General features: G+C 32.6%; 1 protein-coding gene across 4 annotated transcripts in view; it reads right to left on the bottom strand.

Annotated features, from left to right (window-relative positions):
• LOC120772074 (14-3-3 protein zeta) overlaps nucleotides 1–16085 on the bottom strand; it is a 47432-nt gene that overhangs the window by 17453 nt on the left and 13894 nt on the right. The window contains exon 1 of one of the 4 annotated variants that reach the window (XM_040100467.1): nucleotides 8711–8729. The exons of the other annotated variants lie outside the window; for them this stretch is intronic. The gene's annotated coding sequence lies outside the window, so the exon portion shown is untranslated. Of the gene's footprint in view, nucleotides 1–8710; nucleotides 8730–16085 lie in introns of those variants that run through there. 4 annotated transcript variants of the gene reach the window in all.

The raw sequence follows: 16085 nt of genomic DNA, 5'->3' as shown, positions 1-16085 counted from the left end.
ACAAAATTCTAAAAAGATCTCATTAATTTTTTCCATAAAAACATTCTATTAAATGTTAAATTTATACATGAAATGACCTGTGCATTCATGCAAGTGATTTTTGCATTATGTGTTGCTTATACGCCATGGTATACGTATGTACATGGTGTGAATGCTCAATTCACAATGAGTTGCCAAAAAGAAATCAACAACCAAAAAGCGAGCACGTGCCTACACAAATGAAACATTTTTGCACTTCAGTTAATTGGCCATTTTAGGGAAATTTCGCAAAGAATTTGGCACATAGCTTTATGGCATTTATTTTGCTCTCGATTCGAACTTAGGCAATTAGCGGTCATTTGCAATGAATTGTTACGCGAAAACAAAAACGAAAATATGCAAAGAAAAATATGCAAAAAAAATTGTTGCGGTCAACAAAAAGGTATTTAAGAAAGCTGTCTATCGTTGTTGTAAAGGCAAATAGTTTATTTTGTAAAGCGTTTCCGACAGTAATCCGGTAAAATTGCTAAAATTTTAGGTTATCGGTTATGCCTCAAAAATACCGCTACAAATGAGCATTTAATGTGTCGTAAATAATATGTAATTTTGCATAGGTAAAATGGAGCAATTTCTTCTTCCAAGAAACGCAAATCAATCAAATAATAATTATTATGCACGCACAGCAAAGAGTTCAATGGCTTCATCACAGACAGTAGTAGGTTCAAGCACGAGGCACTACATATTTTTCGACACTAGTATTTCTAGCAAAGTCAGTGCGGTCATTCAAACGATTACATACATTTGACTAATCGGTAGAGACCGGCCGGCCGGCAAGACTCATATACATATAATATATATTGAGGGAGCCACACAGAAGAGCAGAGCACATTGTATACGGAGAACCATAACTCAATCATGTGTATGTACATATATACAAGAAAAGCCGCTCGTGGCAAAGTAGCGAACACTAACGCACCGTCATACTCGCTCAAGCTCATGGTAATGATCAACACTATTGTAGGTTATGCACGATCGGCGCGCCATTTCGATTATATTTGTAAATTCTTCGTAGACATTTGTGTCATTCACGAAACGACTACCTTTATAGCGCTAAAGACAGAAGCACATAATCAGCATACTTATTAGTACATAAATTTATTTATGTAAATACAAACAGCGCATAAGGCTTATACACTTGCTCATATGAATATGTTAATAAAGCATTATCTAATAAGTTTTACATGAAACCAAGCGCCAAATTTCGTTTATCGCTCATAATAAATAATTGAAATTGCGTTAATTTGTATGCGGTGCTACGCTCACTATTGCTCACAGAAATATGCGATTAAGTGTATGAATGTATTAAACAAAATGTGTTGAATTAACGCCTGTGGAATGTGTGTGCTTACATATGTACATACAAACACGTATATATTTATGAGGAAAATTATGCATATATGTACATATGTACATATATAATATGTATAAATATATGTACACATAATATACGTATATGTATATTTATGTATATACAAATTTATGCATAAGTAATTTTTCATGTCTAATAAATACATATGTGCGTCTGCGTGTGGGTGGTTGCTATATTGCCTCAAATTATCTTTCACTAGCCAGCTCACCCCAACTCCCCTTGGCCCGCTCATCAACTTTTTATTGTGTAGTCTTCGATTTGCTGCTGCTATTTGTTGTTGTATGCCTAGTGTGTGTATGGTATTTTATGTGAAATAAATGTACAGAATATTAATGCTGTTAGCTGTCAGTTAATTTTGGCAAAGCAATTCCTTTTCGCCTTTTAATTACCGTGTACAATTTAAATGCGTTGAAGCATAAACTCGCGGAATATATGCATAAATAATTGATAATATTTGTGGGGTTTTCTGAATAAGTCTGGAGTGACTTAACAATTATATTATATAAAATTCTATTAATGAAACTTACTACCCGTTTTCAACGCATTTTTTTTTAATTTTTCATAAGTTTTCAGCGATTCGACGAATAACAAAAACACTATTTTAGTATTTAAAACCAAATTTATGTAATTAATACGAATATTAAGTGATTAAAAAGGAGAAAAAATGTTTAAAAAATAAAATAAAAAATATTAAAAAATTTAAAAAATTAAAAAAACGTTTTAAAAAATAAAGTATTTAAAAATAAAAAGTATACAAAAAATAAAAAGTATTTAAAAAAATTAAAAAAATCATTAAAAAATAAAAAAAGTATTAAAAAATAAAAAAGTATTTAAAAAAATAAAAAAAAAAACGGATTTTAAAAATAAAAATAAAAAAGTATTTAAAAAAAAGTAAAAGAGTATTATAAAAAATTAAAAAAGTTTAAAAAAAAGTATTTAAAAAAATAAAAAACGGATTTCAAAAATAAAAAAGTATTTAAAAAATAAAAAGGACTTAAAAAATAAAAAAAGTATTTAAAAAAACATATTAAAAAACTAAAAACAAAGTATTTAAAAAATTAAAAACACACCATACAAGCTATTCCCCCCTTTTACTAACAATTATTTCAAATATTTTATGATTTTTCGTTCCTACGATTACTCTAAAACTTTCCACATAAAACTAAATACGATAAATACTGTGTGTTTTCATCAACAACTGTAAATAGTAGATTTTCCGACGAACAAACAAATAATTGCGTTGTGTTCCCGATAAACATGTGTGTACACAAAGGCAAACAAAGGCAGAATATATTTATTAACGAATGCTGACGTAATGTGCATATTTTTATACGCATACATACATACATATACATTTTTTGTTTAAATTTAAGGCAAGTGGAAGTAAGTAAATGAATAATTGAATAAAAAAATCCAATGTGCTTGAGCAGCAAACGAACAATATATGGCAGTAGTAATTGAAGAACCCAAATATGCAACGAATACATTTATACATACAATAATTGTAGGTTTATACATACATACATACATACAGGTACATATGAGTGTATGTACGAGAAACTGTGTGTAGGTACTTAAAATATTGCGCACTTGACATTCAAAAAATCGACGGCGACAAACAAAATAATGTAATAATGAAACAGCCACAAAAAAGTGGAAGAAATAACATGCTGATAGGCGTAAATGCCGATTGGACTTGTAATAAAAGCACATCAACTGAGGAAAAAAAATTAATAATAAAAAATCGAGCTTTTATTACCACGTTACCGTATTTATTTTTTGCACACAAAATTATGTATGTATATATAAAAAACGGCTTCGAAGTTCTGAAAGCGCGCGACTTTTGCTTAACAATTTAAAAGCGGGCATAAAAAATGAAAATGAATGCCCGACGAACCAGTAATGCTATATGAAACCAACAGTTATGGCTTTACAGCAACACACACACAGCGCATTCTAAAACTCGCACCTCTAATAACGGCCTAGTGAATGACATTGCATACAATGTGAAATGCCATAAAATATTAAAGCATAACATGAGGTAGGGTTCACAAAAAGTGGAAGGGCACACATTTACTTTTATATACGCTTAGAAAATTCCAGAAAGCAGTAAGTAATGAAAATGAAATTGAAAGTAAATAAGTACCTACTTAACACACAGTAAGTACGAAAGAAAGAAAAGGTGATTTAAAAAAAATTGGCTGTTATGAAAACGGTGTACAAATTGCAATAACAATGAGTTTAGAAATTTGCAGATATTACTGTCAAGTTTGGCTGATAAGATATAATTATTATTTCGTAAATATCGAAGGCTTGAGTAAAGACTACGAATGTCTTTCGGAAAGTAATGCTTACAAAATATTTAAAAGAAATATTTATTTTGTTGTGTGGATATGTTTTTTTGACATTTGCGGCAACCACCTTTTTAAAAAAAAATAATATTACTATTCATTTACTTAATAGCTTGCATAATTATAAAAAATAACAATTTTTAATGTAAATATCGAATGATATACATATATTTGATGAAAGATATAATGAAATGAGAAAAATAAAAAATAAATATTAAAAAATAAATAAAAAATAAGTAAAAACTAAATAAATATAAAAAAAATTTAAATAAAATAAAAATAAATGATAATTCTTTTTTCAAGGTTTATAATAACAAATTTTAATCGAAATATCAAATGAAAGGGTTAAAAATAAATAGAGATTGAAACAAAAAATATTAAAATATTTAAATAAAATAAAACATAAATAATCTTTTTTTCAAGGTTGCAATAACAATATTTAATGTATGTACATACATACATATTATATTATTAAATATTTAATAAAACGGTAACATAAAAAATAAAATTCAATGAAAACAATATGTAAAATAATAAATTATATGTATGTAAAAAATAAATAAATTTAATGAACAAATATTTAGATTTAAATAACATAAAAACTAAATATTTAAATTAAATCAAAATAAATAATATTTTTTTCAAGGTTTATATTGACAAATTTTAGTGTAAATATTTAATGAAACGGTTAAAAAGAAAAATTTAATATAAATATATTTAAAAAAAATGAAATGAAATAAAATAAAAAATAAATAAATATAATAAGAGAAATATTTAAATTAAAATAAGATGAAATGAAATAAAATAATTAAATAAAGATAAAAATATTTAAATTTAATAAAAAAGTAACATTTGTTCAAGGTTGCAATAGCAATATTGAATGTAAATATTTAATGAAACGTTTCAAAACAAAAAAATATAATTATTTTAAATGAAAAAATTGTAAATAATAAATAAATTTTAATAAATAAAATGTTAAAAAAATATATAAATATAAAAACCAATATACATATACATTTAAATAACAAAAAAAATAATTTTTCAAACAGACAAAAATATTTAAATATAATAAAAAAAATATTAAAAAACAATATGTAATAACAATATTTTTTTCAAGCTTTCTTTTAATTGTAAATTTTTTCCATTCGATATCATCTAACTAAAGAAAATTAAATTTAAAAAATAAAATATAATAATCAGCTTTTTTTATTGGAAAAAGATTATTTTCCAATTAAATTAATTGTCATTGCGCCTACACAACTGCATACATATTACTTTATTACTTGGCAGCAAATTTGCATCTCCCAACCGTACCAAAATGGCTGATAAGAAATCTTAAGGCCTCTTCAGAAGTCTACAGCGAAAAATTACTACATATAATATATACAAATGTACATATGTACCTATGTATGTTTGGCTGTAAGTTCAACAAACGAATGTCGTCTTTATAGCACACGCGACATCGCGTCTATGAAAATGTTTTGCCAAATTTTCATTTCGAATGCAAAAGCAAATATCAAAAGAAAATTAGCAGATGGAAAGAGCAAACAGTAAGAAGAAAAAAAAATAAGGATGAAAATGAATTTGACGTTGCTAAGCGAAACTTTTCAAAAAATTTAGGTGAAGGCAAAGGCGCAAATAGCACTCAGACAAATATATATAAAGGCGCTTATAGGCAAGAACAGGGCCAAGAACAACAGGGTGGTGGGTAAAACGACTCAATTTGGTAAAACAAATAAATTTCGAAAAATAAAGCAAATGAATTAAAAAAGTTTTAAGGCGCCGAAAGGACGGCGAGGACGTTGAGGAAAGACACACATTCATACATGCATACATACATATGTACATACTAAGCTGCCGACAGCGACTACTTAAATTGAATGGAATAGGTGAGTAAACTCAAACTCAATACAGCCACCTCCTCATATACATATGTACATAGATTTTATATGTACAAATGAAAGTATATTTGTGTTATGTATGTAAACCAATAATATATAAATGAAGCGTAAAAAGGAAAATGCCAAATACATGAGATGACAAGACAGAATCAGCGATAAATAAAATAAGATATATTTTACAAATATATTTGTATATCACCGCAAACAAAATCTATGGTAATAAATCCGACGAATCATATAATTGCTTTCACGCAGCATTCCTTCAAATGTTGTAAAGGAAACAAGCAGAAATATGAGGTTATATAGAAACCAATGAAGAATACCACAACTCCCACTGGCAAAACCGACATGTGCCACCCACATACTAAAGTGTAAGAGCTCGTCTAACTAATTTCGGCACGCACCGAACGGAAATGCGCAGGTAATTAAGAAGTTTGTTGAACACCAGCGTTGCATTTGCGAAACATATACATACATACGCACGTGAAAACAGTATAAGTAATCAGAAGAAAATTACACCCACCCACTGACCGGGCTCTCAAAAACATCAAATACACAAAATGCGTGGTAAGCAGAAAAATTGGGCGTTGAAGAATTTGTGTGTATGTACGTTTGTGGCATGGAGGATGGCGGTGCAGAATAGCAATTCGTTGACTTTCTTTAGTTTCGTTGCGCTGATATATTTGAATTGGTGAACTCTGTGCAAAAAGGTTGTCGAAATCTCATTACAAGTTCAAAAGGCACGTTGCCAGCAACGAACAAAGGAGCCAACGTCTGGGAATACACAGCAAATGGTAATGACATTATAAATATGGCGATTTAGATGCTCCAGGTTAAAAAGGTTCGTCGCAACCCACATTTGTGACAAATGTAAAAGCGTTCTAAATATATGTATGTGCGTACAAGAAATTGAAAGCAATTACTAAAGTGAAAAGTTCCAACAAAATATTTCCACAAAGTAAACACAAAAGGATATGCTGTCAAATTGAAGAGAGTTGCCATTAATAAATTATGCTTAGAAACTACAAATAAGAAAAAAACGTATTTGTATGCAAACAAGTAACAATTATTTGAGTGTTATTCATAATTTATGTAAAACAATTTTTTTATTTAATTATATTGCTTGTGTATAAGATTTTAATATATTTTTCTTTGTACGCTTTTGCTTGGTTTGTTTCTCCATGACGGCAGAGAACCGCATTGCAGCACTATCATCCCCACCACTATATATTATATATTGTACTATGTACGTGTGCCTGTATATATGCAATATGTGCAGTGATGCATCATAACGCAGCGCCGCGCATTCTTTGTGCATACATATATCATAAATTTATAATTAAAACTAAATGCAACAGAATATAAAAGCGCATTATAACGAGCGAAGCAAATGGTTCTAATAAAACGTTTATTAATAAAGCAAAAGTATCAAAAGATGAGAGAAGTGTTCTCAAATGCTGCGCGGTGATGCTTTGGAGAGTAAAAGCATATTTATTTTGATGTGAGTGGCAACAGTGAAGTACAAAATTAATTGAAGATATAAAAACTGGCGTAATATGAGAAATGAATGAACGCTACCAGCTGGAAGCAGCTAATTAGAAGTATTTCGAACGAAAACATAAAATTACTAATCAACATAACGTTACCTAAAATGCAAAATAACGTAACATCAAGCCAAGGAGAAACGATTAATAGAACCAACTCATATTGAAACAAAATTTGAGTTTTGGTATAAAATGGATATAAATAGTTATACGTTATTTTGCATTTTAGGTGACGATATAGTTAACCTTAAATTAGTAATGGAAAAAGTTCTATTGTACTAATTTCCTTTTCAAAATTTATTCGCTTTTTACGTATTTTCCATAAAAAATTGTTTATTCTTATCGCTTACGCATATGGCAACACACCCTTGACCTCCACGGCATGTGACAAACATGCGAAAATTTATAAAACTTAAAAATTAAATAAAAGATAACTGGCGTCACGCTAATGCAATGCGAAGGAGTGCCAGCAATGTTTGCTGATACTCGTACAACCGACTGGTTAACTGAACGTGTAGTGGCGTAGCAAACAAGAAAATACTGGAGTTTACGCAAAAGTGGGTGCGTTTTGTCGAAGAAGAAAGTATTGCGTCTAATTGCTGCTATTTTGGAAACTTTTTTTTATAAAATATTTATATTATAGTTATGTATGCGTTTATATGTTTATAAAATGTTGACAAAATATAAATTATAGACTTTTTCAAATATTATGTACAAATAAATTCGCAAACATAACCTAAAACCTAGTAAAATTTACAATTTTAATAGCATAGCGCACATTTCGGACAGCCGTAGCAACATTTATGAAATAAAATTAAAAGTTGAAGCCACAATTCGCACTCTAACTAACACCTGCTTTAAATGACTTCCTAAGCACACAGAAAATTCACATTTAAACGACAATTTCAATTTGGCAATATCGTCGCAATTATTTTACTTTCACAAGCTACAAAAGGAAGTTGAGAAAAAACAAATTCTCCATTAATAAAGATACATACCTACTTCTTTAAACTTGAGTTTGTTTGTATGCTTCACTTTAATTATTTTCTTTTTACCTTAACTAACTTATAGTTGTATAAATGTGTATAAGTATGTAGGTATGCTTTTCTCCAATACTTCTACTGCTCCTAATCTAAGCAAAAATGCAACGCCTAACAAATCCAATTACGAATTTAGCTGCAGAACGAGCCAACACAGATGTTGCAGATTCTGCGGCACAAAATTGCGAGACACTGCCGCCGACTTAGTGGCTACTACAAACGACGCGTTCAAATACTTTACACGTTTTCACGTCTTTTCACAAATCAATATGTGGTTTTTCTACTACTTTGCCAGCACTTTTTACTTTATTGCTTGCTTTTAGTCAATTGTTACACACTTCGCAAATGTGGAAAATTTCGCACTGCAACCAAATCGAATAAGTGTCTTTGTGTGTATATATGTGAGTGTTTGATTACTCTTTACTTTTTTTTTCTTTGTTTGCAGAATAAATTTAATGGTACTGACTTTTTCTTTATAATTTGCTATTTTGCGTTCACGCAACACCGACAAGAAACATGCTAACACGCTTCTCACCGCAACTTAACTACCAACATGCCAATTGGCCAAATTGGAGTTGAGCATCAAAAACGCAAACGCCGAATGAGCCTCGGCAATTGGACAAAGTAACGAGCGCGACTACGCGAGTAGCTGCAAATCAGCGAGATGACGCATGAGCGCCGCAAACAAATGGGCGAGCGAGTTAGTGAGAGGATTGCCAGAAAACTAAGCTAGCAACGATTATGTATATGCTGTTTGTGGCACTCGCTGGAGCGAATTTGGAGCCGACCGGGCAAAAAGCTGCAACCGCACATACATATACACATAGAGCTAGGGAACTTGTGCGCAGCATATGAAGCTGGGGAGTGTGTAAAGCGCCGATGGCAACGATTACTTTGCAGCACTGACGCCGTCAACGACGTCGACGTACTGACTGGGCACCTCGACTCGACAAGCTGCAGCTTGACGAAACGCAAGCGAGATTTCAAGTCTACCTTATATACAGCATAGTACACACACACACAAACAGATGTAGTTATATACATAGCTAGATCGAGACAATGGCATATCAATTGTACTGGTAAGATAGAAGCTTAGCTGTGGCCCAATATAAACGCATGCGGCAGCTAAAAGCTGCAGCACGCGGAGGCCAATGTTAGCTAGTCCATGCCGCTGGCCACTTTTATGTTACTACAGCAACAACTCAGCGCTGCATACCAAAGCGGCAAGCCGAGTACAGTAGTGTGAAGAGACGGCAAAATTGCAGTGGCAAAACGGCAGCGGAGAAAAAATCAAAATGCCGACTGCAGCGAGTGAGACAAGTTGGTGTCCGATTAGGTATCGAGTGCATGATGATTACATTTTTCCATAGCATTGGAATTCCGTGAATGCGTATGTACATATACATACATATATGTGGATGTGTGATTGCACATGCATGCGTATAACTCGATTTTCGAGTTCCCAACAAGCAATGGCGTGGCCTGAACTTAATGCAACTTCGTGTGCACTAAACTATGCGCGTTGCTATGGGCCACCAACAGTACTAGATTGCTGCTTTACAGTAGCAATAAAAAGCTTAGAAAACGATGAGTAATATGCGGCAATTGAAAATGGAGTGAGGCAAATGGTGTTATCGTTGCGATTGTTGTTGTTGTTGCAGTAGTCATTAATTTTGAAAATTATGCTGCTACCGTGCTGCGTCATCTTGCGCAGTTGAAATTGAATAAAAACATCGTTGAAGAGTCTGTGACGGCGTTGCAATCAGCTAACTGCTGGTAATTGTCGCTGAAAAAATATAATTCAGCAATTACGAATGTATGTAAGAGCTTACGTTTACGTATGTATTCGATCATGTCAAGGCTGCAGTTAGGCGTTAATGATGAAAATTCTGCAGTTATAATTTATGCTTATTTAATCACTTCTTAGTACACACAACAGAAATATAGTTTTGTGAACCGAGTAGTTGTAATTTTTCTTGATATTGTTGTTATGAGACTCCGTGGTTCAATGTTTTGGTCATCCCTGATTTGGTGAACCAATAAAATCACTACGTTTATACTAGTTAGCATAAAACTAGATTGGAATTTACAAAATTTTATAACGGACAGCAAGTCATCGAAGCACTTCATAGACCTTATAACGTATCTTCTTCTTTACTGGAGGGTGGAGTCATATGTTCACGCAAGTGAGGAAAGTTCTCTGATTACCATTCACTTGGGAGTGGCCAGAAACGTGTCTTTTACATATGGCTTAAACAGCTCACGAATTCCGGTCTTAGAACAAGGGGGTAGCCAAAGAACATCCGTTTGAAGGCGACGTAAAGTGTGAAGGCGAACCATCACTCCCCAGGGTTGTGCTCTGAGTTTGGAACCCGCCACGTAAAAGAACATCCATAATGAAAACAAAACAACAGCCTCGTAAAAGAAACCCCCCTATAATACTTATATAAATTAATTATTAGCGAGACGAGCTGAGTCGATTTAGCCATATCCATCTATCTGTCTGTATATACGGGAACTAATCCCTCAGTTTTTGAGATATCGATCTGAAATTTTCATTTTTTCTCCAAGAAACTGCTCATTTTTCGGTACCGCCTATATGGGACCACTATAGTATATAGCAACAATATAAACTGATGGATGAAAATCAAGTTTTATAGCTTCGGAGCACCCTTGTTTTTTATCACAAAATTATAATTCCCATACAATCACGAAATATTTTATATATAAAATAAGACTCCAATTAAATTTAAACACAAAATACTGTGAAAAATATTAACTACATGTATGCATGTATAACGGCACCTGGAGAATACCGTACAATTTTAGCATTAAGTAAATGATTCACCGGTGAAAACTTTCAAATCCACTCGCGCCTCTTGCTTATATTACATAAATTAAAATGACTTACATTCGCACTGATATTTCGGCTAAACAATAGACCAAAACACAAGGAACTACTGTTGAATGACATAAAATACTCCTAAGTGCAAGCAAATGGAATTCCGTGTGCAGAGATGCATTCACGTACAAGTTTCACAAGCATTTATTGACCTGAAAAAGTGCCATACACGAGGCGACGCATTGGTCTTTTGGCTGCAGCCATTACTATGTACAGCCAGGTATATATGCATATGTGTGTGTGTTCAATGTGCTCGTGCATGCATGTCAGCATGTATTACTTGTAGTTCTGCCGCCAAAACGATTCCGTACGGCAATTCCACCCACGCATTTAGTATTTATAGGTTCACACAAATGAACAAATACACAAGCGGTCAGACATATAGCTGGCTTATTAAACTGAAGCATATGTATATAGAGATGAATATGTAGGAGCTTTTGTGAGCCAGGTTTGTGTGATAATTGTTGATAGCAAGAGATTTGGTGAATTAATTTAATTTTCAATTGTCATTTGCACGAAAGCGGTAGCTTAAAACGTACTCAGACAACGCAAACACACATGCACACACATACACTTATACACAAACAAACCAATAGAATTGTAGCTAACAGACAATAGTGGAAAGGCAGTCAGGCAATGCATTCTGTAGTTCTTTCGCTACACAATTTCCGAGGTCAATGTGTCAATTACCAGCCAGACACACTCTACTTCGGTCTATTCAAAAAGTCTTATGAAAATTAAATCAGAAAACTCATGCAAGTTGAAAGCACAGAAAATGTAAATGAAAAACAAAATAGATAAAAAAAACTAATGAAAGTATTGCACAAACAATAGTAAACTATTTGAGCACACACACAGCACGTAGTATATACAGTTACTTATTAAAAATCATAAATGCATGAATGTCAGAAACAGTTAGGGGAAAAAAAAACGAAGGAAGGAACAAAAGGCTAGAATTTAATTGAAAAACTAACAATGATAGTAGTTAAGAAAATGAAAAATAAGAGAAAAAATTAAAAAAAAAAATAAAACGAAAAATAAGAAAAGTTTGAATCAGTGGAAAAGCTACAACACACACTCAAACTAAGCATGCGCCTGTGTAAAAAATCGTTCAAGTGTAGCGGGGAGCGTTTGCAGCGCCAATAGCTAATCGAAAAATGTATGCAATATTGGAGGTTATGTGCAGCATTTACAGATTTGTTACACTTGACGGCGTATAGATTCGTATGAATGTTATGCGAGTGCTGCACATAGCGAGAATGAAGAATAAATTACTAGATAGAGAGAAAATAGGTATAAATAAAAAATAAAATCTTTTTAAGACAAAAAGAAGAATTATGAAGACCCATGAAAAATTAATCGATTTTAGGAAGTTATTTTAGTGAAAATATACAGGAAAAATTTTTAACATTTTTAAGGGAAATTTTTGTAGCAAAAATATACAAGAAAAATGTTTCTAACATTTTTAAGGGGTGATATGGGTTTTAAAAAAATCCAATTTTTTTTATTTTCTTGTTAAATTCTAGAACATCTCTAGAATATTGTTCTAAATTCAAGTTGATCCGAGTAATAGTTTCGGAGATAGAGCCTTGAGAACTTGTGCGCTCGTTGCTAGTCGGGCTAAGTGCGCTGGCTTTAAACGCGTTTTTTTCGAAACTGGGTTTTTGAAGTCAATTGGCAAGATTTCTAGAGGAATATGTACTCAATTGATCTTCATGAAATTTTAAACAGGTCTTTGAGATACACTTCTTAAAGACATGGACGAAGAATTTTTTTTTCGATTACAAATATTTGAAAAAAAATCTCGAAATTTTCATTATTTTTGTAAAAATGTCTGCCAAAAATCCAATTTTCAGTATTTTATCCTTCGTCCAAGTTATAAGTTAAGGTTTTAACTAAATCCTGTAAGTGCTGCGTTTATGTATTTATATAATAAAACTCTTTTTGTTATATGAATTATTATAAATAAAATAAAATAAATCCTGTAAAGAGTTATCCTGCCAATGCGGGCGCTTCTTTTTCCGAAGGGTCACCGGAAATGGCGTCGCGCTGACCCAGTTTAAAACATTTTTTTTTTTTCAAAAATTGCAGAATTTTTTGGTAATAGTGTATGTTTATAACAATAAAAAATTTAAATAAAATATTACACTGAGATTTTTTTCTAACGGACGCCTATTATTGGTGTTTACCAGTGGTGGGATCAAACTTTAGTAACACTATACGCACACGAATTCACTCATACTTCTTTAGAACGCACTTTAGATCCATTTACACTTTCCTAAAATTCCACAAAAATCTCAAACTATACAGAAAAAAGCAATTCGAATACTTAAATACTGTTTTCAAGTACCCACTTTGTATTTCGAACCTCACTGTTGTAAACTCTATGTCATACATACAATGTACTTAATTAAATCAAAGTTAAAGAAGTGGACGAGAGAACGTCAGGTAATACATTTTCCGTTTTGTTTCACAACTTTGGTCATTTCCTGCACTAAACCCTAATTAAAGAAGTAGCAAAATACCTAACAAATGCTTACAGCTACACACACACATGCACACAGCGCACCCGAAGCAAAAGCTGCAACATTACATAGCAATAAGCTGGAGCATCTGAGCGAAAGCACCACTGGCTCGTAGGTTTAAAAATACCACAGCTAAGCTTGCTGCCCTGCCGCTTGTACACCCACTCATCCGACGACCCACAAATGCGGATATACAAATTGAGCGCAAATAAAAAAAAATCACAGCATACATTCAGGCGTTAGAGCGTAACGCGTCGTGTTGTATTACATAAATAACAGGAAACCAGGTAGTACGTACCACCTAATAGGTCAGCCCTTTACATAATGGCCATCATGTGGGTCGATTGACTAATTTGTTTATTTCGAGTTGACATCAATGCGATGACCCGAGCGTTGGTACTGGCGAACATACGAGTATGTACAGACACCATACATACTACCAACCACTGACCTGAACGACCGTCCACTTTGTAAAACATTGCCTCAGGCGGCAACATGTAACGGTTGTTGAGTTTTCGCAACGAGTTTTTGTGCATATGTGTAGGTGTGTGTGTGAAATATTTTTAGCATCGTTGGCACTTTTAGATGATAATTTTTAATCTGCGCAAATATGCATATATTTTTATGTGGATGAATTTTATACATGACAAGCGCTATATACCCACGTATAAAAAATATATATGTATATGTATATAAATATTCATTATATACACGCATTATTTTTTGCTTAGATTGTATATGATCTTGGGCTTAACGCAATTTATTCCACACAGTTAAAAACAAAAGTAAATAAAAAACAGTTATTTCAATGTGTTTTTGTACAATGTGGCATAATTTGTTATAAACTGAAGGTAATCACTTGCTAGTTGCTTTATATGTTTTTGTTTTTGTATTTAATTAGTGTACCAATGATCAGCAACTGATCAATGCCGTATGACATGGCGTATGAGTAATATCCATAGCTGATTTCAAATATGTGAGTCATCGGCATACAAAACGCAGTTCGAGCTGGGCATGCGCAACGCATACCTACATACGTGATTTAGAAATAATAAAAATGTAAACAATGATGATTATATTAATTGTAACCAGATAGTTAAAGCTAAACAACTGAATCATACAAATTTACATACAAAATCATACCAAGTACCGTTGGGTGAAAAATTAAGTGACTTTGAATGTTCAAATAATTTGTCAGCATTTGTTGTGTTGTTGATTAGTCAATATACGAAATAATATCGACATTAAATTTTGCGACTTAAGCTCGATATTTTGGTGACCAAACAAGTAGAAATTAGACTTAAACAAGAAAAAAACGCTAACTGCGGCTGCAGCGGAGCTATTATACCCTTTACAGCTGCATATATTATAGCATTAAATGCTATAAAAAGATAAAAAGATTTTATCTTGATTTTGATCGGTCAGTTTGTAAGTCAGCTGAATGCTATAGTCATCCGATCTCTTTGTTCGGAGGTTGTTGCGTTGCCTTAGAAAATAATCTGTGTCAAATTTCTCAAAGATATCTTGACAAATAAAATAGTTTTCCATACAAAAACTTGATTTCGATCGTTCAGTTTGTATGGCAGCTACATGCTATAGGGGTCCGATAACGGCAGTTTCGACAAATTGGCAACATCTTAGGGAGAAAATAACGTATGCAAAATTTCAGATCGATTGGTTATATACAGACAGAAAGACAGTCGATTATAAATACTCTGCTAAGAGCATAAAAACGGCATTAAAGTTGCCTTGTTGTTGCAGCCAAAGCAAATCCTACTGCAAAATCGATTTTTGAAATATTTCATTGGCATAAAAATATTATAATTGACACGTTAACCCAGGTAGACCAGAAATATATGAAGCCATCACGCCTATCTACACTTCAACATGCATGTTAACAACCTAAACGCAAAAAATATACATATTGGGGTCACAGCCTGCGCAAATATGTTAACTTGTGTTCTGTTTAACATTTTGTAAACATGAAGAAAATTTCTGTTACATTTTTAATGACAGCATTTTAATTGCTGCTCGAAATGTGTGTAGAATTGGAAAGGAGAAGGGCACACATTTCATTGTCAAGCACACACACTCGCCCAGCCAACAATTGATAAAGGAGTGTGTGTGTGTGTGTGTGCAACAACAGCAAAAACTACATATTCAGCGAAATATTGAATGACAAGTGCAGTCAAGTCAGTTTGTATCGCTCAACCAACGAAACAACCAAACAACACAGCCCAATGAGTTGAAATGTATACCACAGCGGCAGAAACATTGATTTAAAGGACAAGGTCCCCGGCATCCGTCATAAACGACAACCAACGACCGACAAGTGAGAGAGTAATTTCACCAGAAATACCGACACAAAGCATTTAGAACTGGCAAATAAACTGTTGTGGGGACGATATTGTGCA

Source organism: Bactrocera tryoni, chromosome 3 (assembly GCF_016617805.1).
Source record: "Bactrocera tryoni isolate S06 chromosome 3, CSIRO_BtryS06_freeze2, whole genome shotgun sequence".
NCBI classification, from domain to species: Eukaryota; Metazoa; Arthropoda; class Insecta; order Diptera; family Tephritidae; genus Bactrocera; species Bactrocera tryoni.
Note: the sequence above shows the minus strand (reverse complement) of the source record. Positions and strands in the feature narration are given on the sequence as shown.